Source organism: Dama dama, chromosome 20 (genome assembly GCF_033118175.1).
Source record: "Dama dama isolate Ldn47 chromosome 20, ASM3311817v1, whole genome shotgun sequence".
In the NCBI taxonomy this organism is placed as follows: Eukaryota; Metazoa; Chordata; class Mammalia; order Artiodactyla; family Cervidae; genus Dama; species Dama dama.
This window is the reverse complement of record NC_083700.1, coordinates 84,115,094-84,126,916: the sequence shown is the minus strand read 5'-3', so window position 1 is coordinate 84,126,916 and position 11,823 is coordinate 84,115,094. Positions and strand designations below refer to the sequence as shown.

At 45.2% G+C, this 11,823-nt stretch overlaps 1 non-coding gene across 1 annotated transcript; it reads left to right on the top strand.

The window, feature by feature from the left end:
- The first annotated feature begins 9,738 nt into the window (after window positions 1-9,738).
- TRNAG-GCC (transfer RNA glycine (anticodon GCC)) lies at window positions 9,739-9,811 on the top strand. Its single transcript has one exon. It is a non-coding gene; the product is annotated as a tRNA-Gly (tRNA).
- Window positions 9,812-11,823: the final 2,012 nt, after the last annotated feature.

Here is an 11,823-nt window from a genome sequence, read left to right as displayed (position 1 = left end):
TTGCTGCACAGAAGAAATTATCACAACCTTGTAAATCAATTATACTTCAATAAAATTTAAAAAAGAAGCAAGTATAATTCTAGTTTGATACCTTAGTGGATGTTATCAAGAAAGAGGGAAGACTAGACAGAGGCTAAAACAGTAATTTATAAAGAGGCAGCAGTCATTTATTCATATTAGCTGGGAAAGCAGGATGTCTGGTATTTTTGTGGTTTGCATGGCAACCCTGTTTCTGTAAATACTTGGAAAAAATATAAAATAGCCCTTTTTTGGTCTTATTTGTGAGATTATTTATGTTCAGCAGGAGAATACCACAGGACTTCCCTGGTGATCCAGTGGTTGAGGGTTCTCCTGCCAATGCAGGAATCATGGGTTCGATCTCCAGTGGGGGGAGAATCCACATGCTGCAGGGCAAGTGATTACTGAGCCCATGTGCTGCAGCTCCTGAAGCTCACCCATCCTAGAGCCTGTGCTCCACAAGAGAAGCCACTGAAATGAGACATCCGCACATCACAACTAGAGAGTAGCCCCCACTTGCTGCAACCAAAGAAAGCTTGCATGCAGCAACTGAGGCCCAGCACAGCCAAAGAATATATAAATAAGAGAACACTAGCCTGGCAGCAAGGACAGGACCAGCACCTAACAACCTAGCTGTTAGTGCCTGGCCATTTACAGATATCTGGCTGCTTTTCTCTTTCTAATCTATTTCATCTTCATAAGAATCCTATTTATGACTTAGATCCTGAATGCAAGATACCAAAGATCTGAGTAACTCACCAAGGTCCTACTACAGGTAACAAATGGAAGCACAAGGGTGAGAATCTAGGCAGTGTTGCCTCAGAAATCTTCCCTCCTGATCAGCGGGTGTAATATCCCACCTCTCCAGTCATCTCCCTGGGGCTTAATCCTATCAGTGTTTGGGCAAACCCTCATGGAACACGCCTGCTGACTCCCCGACCCTATGCACTGGATTCTCTCCAATCCCATGGCTGGATTCCACAGCTCCTCACTCTGTGGAAACAGCTGCAACTCCTGACCTGAAAGCCTGCCTGGACCTTTCACTCATTCCCCATCCCAGACTCTGGAAACCTGCTCCGCCTGCTTCACAGGACAACACTGTCATCACCTCCTATGGCTCCCTGATGTCCTCCCCACCCTGCTGATTGAGGCTTGTTTCTGGAGGGGCCAGACCTAGGGCCTGCCCAGCCCTGAGTGCCTGTTGTGACATCCTGAAAGAATCTGAAGAAGGCCCCCCAGGGTGTTGGACGCTGCCTGCAAGCTTGGAGGCGGGGTTGTATAGGAAGCACTAGTGGAACCTCTGTTGAACACAACTCTGTCCTCTGGGCAAGATACTTCACCTCTCTGAGGTCCATCTGCTGTCAAACTAAAGGCAGTAGTGATCCCCTCAGAGTGCTGCAGGGAAGATCAGATGAGATTACGTGTTATTCTTTTGGTGGAAACTGAGGGAGGGATTCCATTTTCCATTTGTGTTAAAATGGAACAGACTAGAGAGTGCAAGCAAGGGATGGTGACACAAGTTAGAAACCATCCTGTGAAGGGGAAGCCTTCTCGAAATATTTGTCTCCCCCTCCTCTTATAAGACAGAAGGAGCTGGGGACTATAGCCTATAGGTGAAGAGCACAGACACTGTCAGCAGACTGCACAGTTCAAAGCCCTGGGCCATCGGTGCTAGTGTGTGGCCTCACGCAAGTTGCTTAACCTCTCTGGACTTTTCTCTCTTCACCTGTGACACAGGGAGCAACACTATCTGGCACAGTGGTTGTGAAGGACCAGCAGGTTGGCATCTGCGGCATGACTAAACCAGGACAGGCTTCAGCAGAGGGAGGTTCCCACCAGTCCTCCCCCCAGGTGAGGGTGACCGTATTTGAAAAGAGGCTGAAGGGGAAAGGACAATGCCTAACTCCAAGGTCAGAAGAGCTGACACAGCCCTTTCAGGCTTGTTGTGGAGGGTTGGGGAGGTAGGCCATCCCAACCCCCATCAAGGGCTGACCACCTACTGTGAACAGGTCAGTGCAGATGAGGGTTGACTTCATTCACCAAGGTGACGGTCAGGGGAGAGTTTCAGTTTCTGATGGGCCTAGGAGTGCCAGATACTGAATGTAAGGGGTAAGTACTGGATTCAGCCTCAGAATATCTAAGTCTTAGATCTGGTGGCACCATTTTCTGGGCTTGAGTGAGTCATTTAACCTCTATCTTTTTCTCCTCTTCCTCCTCAAGAACAGACAGGAAGTTCCTACAAACCCAGGTTAAGTACTTGACTTCTATTTTTTTGGACTTCACTACTACTCTCTCTAGTAGGTAATGTCATTATGCCCATTTTACAGCACAGAAAACACAGGCTCAGAGTGGTCAAAGAGCCCATCTAAAGACATATAGCCAACAATGGCTGGGGTATGACCCAGACAGCCAGACTCTACAGTCCACATTCACAGCCTCTCCCACAAGCACAAGCAGCATCTCAAGGTTTCCACTCTGTTATCTGAAACCCTGGGAGAAGAATTGCCCCCTGCTTTCTTCCAGGAAGCTCTGAGGATCAGATAGGCCAATGGACATGACTGAGATGTGCTCTGTTGACTGGGGGAAGCAGGGCAGAGATGCAGGCGGTGTCCTGCTTGCTGTGGTTTTGGAGGGCAGCATCAGCACAAAGGGGCTTCCCAGGTGGTGCTAGTGGTGAAGAAGCCACCTGTCAATGCAGGAGACGTAAGAGACATGGGTTCGATCTCTGGATTGGGAAGATCCCCTGGAGGAGGGCAGGGCAACCCACTCCAGTATTCTTGCCTTGAAAATCCCATGGACAGAGGAACCTGGTGGGCTATAGTCCATATGGTCACAGACAGTCAGGCACAACTGAAGCAACTATGCATGCAAGCAAGCACATTAGCACAGAAGTTCACAGCACAGATGAGAAAAGATTTCAGCTCCAGGTAAGGGGAAGACTTTCTGAGGCAGGAGGCAGATGGGCCCCAGGCTGATCAGGTGGAGTTGGTTCCCTGTGGACAGACACTCCAAGGTGAAGACAATAGCAAAAGGGAGAAGCTGGGCCCTGCCCAGAGAAAGAAACTTCATATTCCTCATTCTCAAGGTCAGGGACACCTTCCCAACAGTACATGCACCGAAAGGCTCTTCAGAGGTCAAAGGGAGGGGTAAACCCCATAACAGGTGATGTCAACGTACCCATAGGTCTCTTCACTAGAATCCATTTTGGCGAAGAGATGTGATGTGTACACACACATTGAGATAAACCAAATATGGACTCAGAGTCAGGCAAAGCAAAGTGACTGGCCAAAAGAAACCTAGAAAAAATGCCCTATAATAAGTGATTCAAACTACCATGAGGGCATGGCACTCTCTCTCTCTCTCTCTCTGTCTGTGTGTGCCTATCCACATGTACTTTTTCCTCCTAATAAACACATTATTTGTTTCACTACATTCTGCCTCTTTATAAAAACTTATTTCTACAAAGGTCATGCGCCGGGGTCTTGCCACTGGTCCCTGGTGGTCTAGTGGCTAGGATTCTGCACTTTCACTGCCACGGCCTGACTTCAATCTCTGGCCGGGAACCGAAACCCTACTTCAAGCCACCACACCTGAGATCACTTCCACAGTGCATGCATCTAAGCGAGGAGGGCTGCCTCTGAGGCAGACAGCCCTCCCAGCAAAAGAAGCACCTGCTGAGCAAGCAAGGGGATTCCTCCAGCAGCTGAGAAACGTACTGGGAAGCTTCTAGCACAGGGCTCTACACCATTTGGTGAGACTTCCTGCCTCTTCCTCACTTCTTTTCATGTTAGATGCTCTCCGGCCACCATTTCCCCTCAAATTCAGTGAATTTTCCCATTTCCGTGAGGTTGCCAGGGCCCAACTAGATCTGGATGTCCTTTGCCAACTTCCTCATAGCCTCTGGGGCAGGGGTGGGTCTGCGGGAAAACATTTTTCCTGAACTCTGGCTCTGACTCCTGCAACATCTGTGGAAAACAAGGGAGTTGACCACACGGCCCTCTCCCAATCACACTCTCATTTCATGCTTGGCTCCCCAGAGCGACCTTTCTCAAGAAAAATACCATTTAAAGCTCTTTCTCCACCTCCTTCCCTCTTTCTGAGAGAGGGAGTTCTGAGGCCAACCATGGAGAAAGACTCTTTGGTTTTCCCGCCTGCAGATTGTTGTTCTAATACCCTGGGCCAAAGCAGGCAGAAGGGAATGCTGAGCATACCCGGCGTGACCTCTTATGCTGCTTGGGTGGGGACAGAGCAGGGACTGAGGAGAAGGGCTAACAAGGAAGCCGTGGTTTCTTGACAGCTTTCTCTGTCACCAGAGGACATGGGAGCCCAGATTTCTCAGGAACACTGGGAAAGGAGGATGCGATAAAGACGATGATGATGGGGGTATTTTGGGGACAGAGAGATAGACAGAAAGGCAGAAAGAGAGAGAGAGAGAGGCAGTATGATGCCATCGGGAATTTTCCATCCCTTTGAGAGCTAGAGCCCTAGGACTCAAGGTGTGGTGGGAAGATCACAACAGCACCACCATCACCCATGAGCTTGAGCCTGCTTGAAATGATTCACTCCAGATTGACTGAATCAAAATCTACATCTCATCAAGACTCTCAGGTGGTGTGGAGACACTGAAATTTAAGAAGCACTGTTCGACGTAAGATTGCATCCAAGCCTCTGGCTGTGTTACGCGGAAGTCCAAATCCCTAGTGTACATTCTATGGCAGTCCAAATGTGTGTTAGTCACTCTTTGTGACCCCATGGGGTGTAACCTGCCAGGCTCCTCCATCCATGGGATTTTCCAGGTAAGAATACGGAGGGGGCTGTCATTTCCTTCTCCAGGGATCGAAGCCGGGTGTCCTGCATTGCAGGCAGTCTCTTTACCATCTGGGCTACCAGGGAAGCCCAAAGACCTCCCCGAATTGTCCATGAATCTCCAGGGAGCTAACCCTCTCAGAGTCGCCTCTGCTAACTCTGGGAGAACTGTTCTCCTGCATGGGACAATTGAAAGCCTGTTCTGTTCTCCTTTGCTCACACACTCTGCCTGTTCCATATCAAACCAGACTGAAAACTTAATCCCTTTCTCAGTTTCCACCAAAAGCAACTTACACAGAACATGTGTGTGTGTGTATGTGTGTGTATAGGAGATTTTCTCAAATATGTTAAGTAGTGGGGATGGAGTAAAACAATTACTGTAACTACTTCATCTGTAGCTACATTTCTGGTCTTTGAACACACACACTGGCCCCTCATTCCAGGTGTTCCCTACGTCACCTCATTTCCCTGGATCATCTCTTCCTACCTCTCCTGCCTGGCCCCAATCCTCTCTTCTCTCCCAATCCCTCTCAGGAGGTAAGCTCTCCTCATTTTCTCATATGGAGCAGTAATAACATCCCTTCTGTTATCTTCACACTATGTTCCTAGGATTCCCTTTCTGTCCAACATGTCTCAAAGCACCCATCTTCATAGCAGCTCTATGCACAATGCCAAGAGGAGAAGGCAACCCAAGTGGCCAAAGACAAATGAGTAGATTAACAACATCTGCTATGTGCACACAATGGAATATATTCAATCTTAAAGAGGAAGGAAATCCCTATACACGCTACAACATGGATGAACCTTGAGGACATTATACTAATAAACCAATCTCAAAAAGACAAATATTGTATTAGTCCACTTATTGGTTGGCCAAGATGTTCGTTTGGGTTTTTCCATACAATCATGTGGAAAAACCTGAATGAACTTTTTGGCCAAGACAATATATGAACTATCTAGAGTAGTCAAAATCATAGAAACAGAAAGTAGAATGGTGGCTGCCAGAAACTGGAGGGAGGGGAGATATGGGGATGAATTGATTAACGAGTACCAAGTCTGATAAGATGAAAACATTCTGGAGATGAGTTATACAACAATGTGAATGTACTTAACACCATTGACCTGCACACTTAGAAATAGTTAAGATGGTCAATTGTATGTTACTTTTCCCCCTCAATTAAAAGTTAAAATTAAAAAACCCTCTGGGCAAGGAATGTATCCTTCTGAATCTTAGTTTCCTCACTGGTAATTGGGGATAAATGTATATGTTCCCCTCTAAATACACCTCATGGGACTCTTTTGAAGATCATATAAATTGATGACTTTGAAAGAAAAAAAGGCAATTCTTTTCCCATGAGGAATTCAGATGCCAGAGGTTTAGTTCACTATCCCTTGTAGCATATATCTCTCCCATTTCCTCCGCCTGCCTGCCTAGGCTCCACCCATCCCCTAACCCTGCTTCTCCTCATCTACCATTTCCACCAACATTGGTGTGCCTTAACATCATTTCCTCCCTTCTCTTATGTTTCTATTCTTTTTTATTTCACTGACTTTCAAGGCTTCAAGTAGCTCTATGAGCAGACAAACACCAACCCATTCCTCTTGCTTGGTCTCCTTCCTAATACAGACTAATTAACCCTACTATCTACTGCATTTCCCCCGCCCCATGCACCTCAAATTGGCATGTTCAAAACCAAACACATCACAATTCCCCACCAACCATCTCCTCCAAAGTTCTTGCTCTTGGTGAAAGGTCTAATAACCATCTCCCCTGATAGCCGGGAAAAAAAAAAAAAAAAATACCTGGACTCACCCAGTTACTGCCTCTCTCTCCTTCCTACCCTTACCCCTTTTAAAGGCCTACTCTCAAGAAAGAGTCTCAGATGAGTTATGTTTTAAAAGATCATTTCTCTCTTGGGTTATTATCAGAGGCAAATGCAGGTGGCAGTGCTCTGCTCTGTGTGTCTTTTTCATTCCAAGATCCAAACTGAAGGGACACGCCATTCTAATGGCAGGGGGAAACAGACATGGCTGACATTTGCAATGGCTCAATATTTCTGCCTGGTCTCAGTCTAAATCACTCCCACTTAAGGTTCCATTGGCTAAAGCAAATCATATGTCCACAGTTTTGATACTAGTAATCTGGGAGAGTATATTCCTTCTCCAGGAAGACACTGCAAGTCACAGGGCAAATGATAGGAATATAGAATTCTCTTGCCAGGAGAAGTGAATAATATATGACACTGCTTGTATATAAGGCTGGTTCCATCTGTAGAAAGACCACAATTAGAAAAGTACCCACATCTCCTGAAGCCCGAATCCCAGGATTGCTGGTCTCCTGAAGGAAAGTAGATGAAATCTTGTAGGAAAAGTGTTGGCCTCTTGATAAAGAAACTCTAGAAGATAATCCTGCTTCAGTCAACCCAATGAGTAAAATGGAAGGAAATTTACTTCATGTTGTGGGCTCCTTCTGGAGTGTTTTTCATGAACTTCCTGGGCTTCCCAGGTAGCAAAGGTGGTAAAGAACCTGCCTGCCAATGTAGGAGACATGAGACGCAGGTTCAATCCCTGGGTGGGGAAGATGCCCTGGAGGAGGGCATGCAAGCCACTCCCATAGTCTTGCCTGGAGAATCTCATGGACAGTGGAGCCTGGCGGGCCATAGTCCATAGGGTCACAAAGAATCGGACACAGTTGAAGGAATCTACAGGAGTGAGTGTCCAGCAGCAGTGTGTGTACACCATGGTGCCACTCATGGACCAAGTTTGACCAGACCAGGGGCAAGTCCCAGACCCAAGCTGGTCCATCCAGGTCCTACCTGTGGTCATGTGGAATCCAAACAAAGAGGGGCAGGAGGTCGATCTCTCCTATGGTTGGAGTGATAACTTGTGAATTTGGAAGTTGTGGGAGACTTTGATTCTTCCAACTATTTGTTCTGAGCAGCTGAGAAAGCCAGTCTTCAGAGAAAATTACAGAGACAGCCCATGAGCAACAGAGAAAAGGAGCAAGTGAGAGAAGCAGCATTCCCCAAGTTCCCTGGAGCTTCCTTCTTCCCACGTCTTTTCATTCCTGGCTCCCTTCCATGTGGTTCATACATGAGACCAGGTTTCCTGAATCACCCCTGCATCTTGAGATGAACTTCAGCTTAAGCTGGATTCAGCTGGTTTCTGTAGCTTGCTAAAGTTCTTTGAGCAATTTTCATTCACCTTTCTGAGCTTTAGTTTGTTCAGCTGAAGAAGAAACAAGATAATGATGCTGAGGCACTAAACTGTTGAAAGAATCAACTGGATGTAAAAAATGTTATAAAAAATGGGAAGAACTATTATTACAGGAGAGAAATATCATGGCTGAAGGAAAATGGCTTAGGAGGAACTTTTGCTCTGAATTTTTGAAATATTGGTTAAAAAATAATAAAAATAATAATCAGACAAATACCAGAATATACCAGACACTGTTCTAAGTATTTGAGACACATCATTTCCTTTCATCTTCATATCAACCTTATTTTCTATAGGTTCTGTTCTTTTATACCATTTTGCAGATGAGGAAACTAAGATATACTAGAAGTTTAATAACTAGACAAGGTCACACAATACTAGGTGGCAAAGTATTATTATTGACTTTTATATCTGTTTCCTAATCCATAAAGTGGCACAAATGACAGATATTTCAGGATTGTGTTTTGAGATTTAACTAAAAATGTTCTCACAAAGTATATGACACATAGTAAGAACTGATGTAATAAGCCCTTTCATAACAATACTCATCATAAATCTACTCCTTATTGCATTGCAAATGAAGAAAATAAGATATGCAACTATAAGGAGGTGAATTTCAAATAAGTAAAAGGCAATTCTGTTACCAAGGCAGGAGACAGACTTGTTAAACTCATTGACCCCAACAGGGAATAGGCCTGAAAATCTATCATCCTTTAATAAGACCTGGCCTAAGGCAACTTCAGCCAAACAATTCTTAAGCCCTCTCATTATAAGAGAATCATGATAACCCATAGTCTACAGTGCTTATTGACACACAATCTTTTGTATAAAAGAAAAAAAAATTATTGGAGTATAGTTGATTTACAATGTTGTTAGTTTCAGATATACAGCAAAGTGAAATCAGTTATACATATACATATATCCACTCTTTTATAGATTCTTTTTCCATATAGGCCATTACAGAGTATTGAGTAGAGTTACCTGTGCTATATGGTAGGTCTTTATTAGTCATCTTTTTTTATATATAGCAATCTTTTTTAAACTCTTCTCTGCTTTGAGAGTAGCATGTCTCACTTGTATATGAAATGGAAGAGGACAAGGAAACTGAGAATGATGGTATGGTTCTATATCATGGGAGTTCTGCAGGCCTCATGTCATGTTATAGATGTAATGTGGGAGCTCCAGGAGGTAACATAACATGCCTTCACTCCAACAAACAGGAAACTGAAGAGTTCGTTTTCAAAATACAAGTCTTTCCAACCCCAGAGTCCCTACTTTCATCCTTATCCTTTGAAATGCCTTACCAAAATAGATAGCTTTTGTACGTGTATGTGTGTGCGCGCTCAGTCACGTCAGACTCTTTGCAACCCCATGGACTGTAGCCCTTCAGGCTCCTCTGTCCATGGAATTCTCCAGGCAAGAATACTGGAGTGGGTTGTTTCCTCCTCCAGGGGATCTTCCCTGGATCAAACCCAAGTCTCCTGCATTGTAGGCAGATTCTTTATCACTATGCTATAGGAATTCCCACTATTAGTGCTATGAGCTATTAGAGCCTAACAATGACCCAAAGTCAATAATTCGAAACAAGATGCACTTATTATCTCACAGTTTTTTGTGGGCCAGAAATTCAGGGCTGGCTTATCTAGGCGGTTCTGACTGTGTCATGAGGAGACAGTCAAGATGTCAGCTGGAGGGACTTCCCTGGTGGTCCAGTGGCTAGGATGCCTCACTGCCAATGCAGGGGGACTGGGTTCAATCCCCAGCCAGGGAACTAGATCCCACGAGCTCCAACTAAAAGTTTGCATGCCACAACGAAAGATCCCACATGCTGCAACAAGGACTGAAGATCCCTCATGCTACAACTAAGGCTCAGCAGTCAGTCAGTTCAGCCACTCAGTCGTGTGCGACTCTTTGCAACCCAATGAACTGCAGCACACCAGGTCTATCAGCAACTCCCAGAGCCTGCTCAAACTCATGTCCATCGAGTTAGTGATGCCATCCAACCATCTCATCCTCTGTCATCCCCTTCTCCTCCTGCCTTCAATCTTTCCCAGCATGAGCACCTTTTCCAATGAGTCAGTTCTTCCCATCAGGTGGCCAAAGTATTGGAATGTCAGCTTCAGCATCAGTCCTTCCAATGAATATTTCAGGACTGATTTCCTTTAGGATGGACTGGTTGGATCTCCTTGCTGTCCAAGGGACTCTCAAGAGTCTTGTCTAACACCACAGTTCAAAGTCACCCATTCTTCAGCGCTCAGCTTTCTTTATAGTCCAACTTTCACGTCCATGCACAACTACTGGAAAAACCATAGCTTTGACTAGACAGACCTTTGTTGGCAAAGTAATGTCTCTGCTTTTTAATATGCTGTCTAGTTTGGTCATAGCTTTTCTTCCAAAGAGCAAGTGTCTTTTAATTTCATGGCTGCAGTCACCATCTGCAATGATTTTGGAGCCCAAAAAAATAGTTTCTCACTGTTCCCATTGTTTCTCCATCTATTTGCCATGAGGTGATGGCATGAGGACCGGATGCCATGATCTTAGTTTTCTGAATGTTGAGTCCAGGCAAATAAGTAAATATTTTTTCAAAAAGGTGTCAGCTGGGGCTACAGTTATCTACAGGTTTGACTGGGACTGAAGGATCTGTTTCCAGCTGTGACGGCTGGCAATTTGGTTGTTATAGTTCCTCTTCATCTAGACTTTGCCATAGGTTGCTTGAGTGTCCTTACAGCATGGTGACTAACTTTCCCCAAAGCATGCAGTTTGGCAGAGAGAGCATGTCAGGGGAGCTATCCTAGCTGCAGAAGCCACATAGAAACACTTCTGTCACATTTTATTAGCTATTAATAGAATTAAGATTGTCTACATTTAAGGGAAGGAAACTAGGCAGAGGAGAATGATGGACATATTTTTGACCACTACACTTAGCAAATGAGAAAGAATTTGCAGCTCTGGTGTGAACTGCCTAGCCTTTGTTTAAAATGAACCAAAGGTTTCCAGCACCTCTCGGTTTGAAATCAAAATCCTCAACATGACAGCAAGGCCAAGCATGCCCCACACACTGCATGTCCCCAGCCTCAAACCAGGTCTCTCCCCTTTATGTTATATAGTAGTAGTAGTGTTAGTCACTCAGTCGAGTCCGACTCTTTGTGACTCCACGGACTGTAGCCCACCAGGCTCCTCTGTCCATGGAGATTCTCCAGGCAAGAACACTGGAGTGGGTTGCCATGCCCTCCTCCAGGGGATCTGCCCAACCCGAGGACTGAACCCAGGTATCCAGGCAGATTCTTTACCATCTATACCTGGACTGTTTTCATTTCCTCTAAAATACTGCATTCCCAGCTGCCTAAAAGCCTCTCAGAGATGTTTCCCTGGCTCTCTATGCCCTCCTCCAACCTCCTTTGCTTTGTTAACATTCACTCATGGGGTCCTGGTTCAAAGGTTGCTTCTTCATCAAACTTTCCCTGATCCCTCAGGCCACATCAGGTCTGGCCAGAAGCAGTTATGAATCCTTGAGTTTTTTCTGAATGATACTTTTCACTTGCAATTATGGATGGAAGTAATCACTTGATCACTTTCTGACCAATGTTTAGTCTGTATTGAGACTAATGTTTTACTCACTGTTGCGTCCCTAGCACTTTGCACAGTGCCAGGGAAGTAATGTGTGCTCAGTCACAAATGTGTCAAATAATAAGTGTTCAGACAATGATCTCCTTGCAGCTGGAGGTATGCACACAGACGTGGAACCATCTTTTTATAAATGTGTTTCAGGGGAGGTTTGAGCAT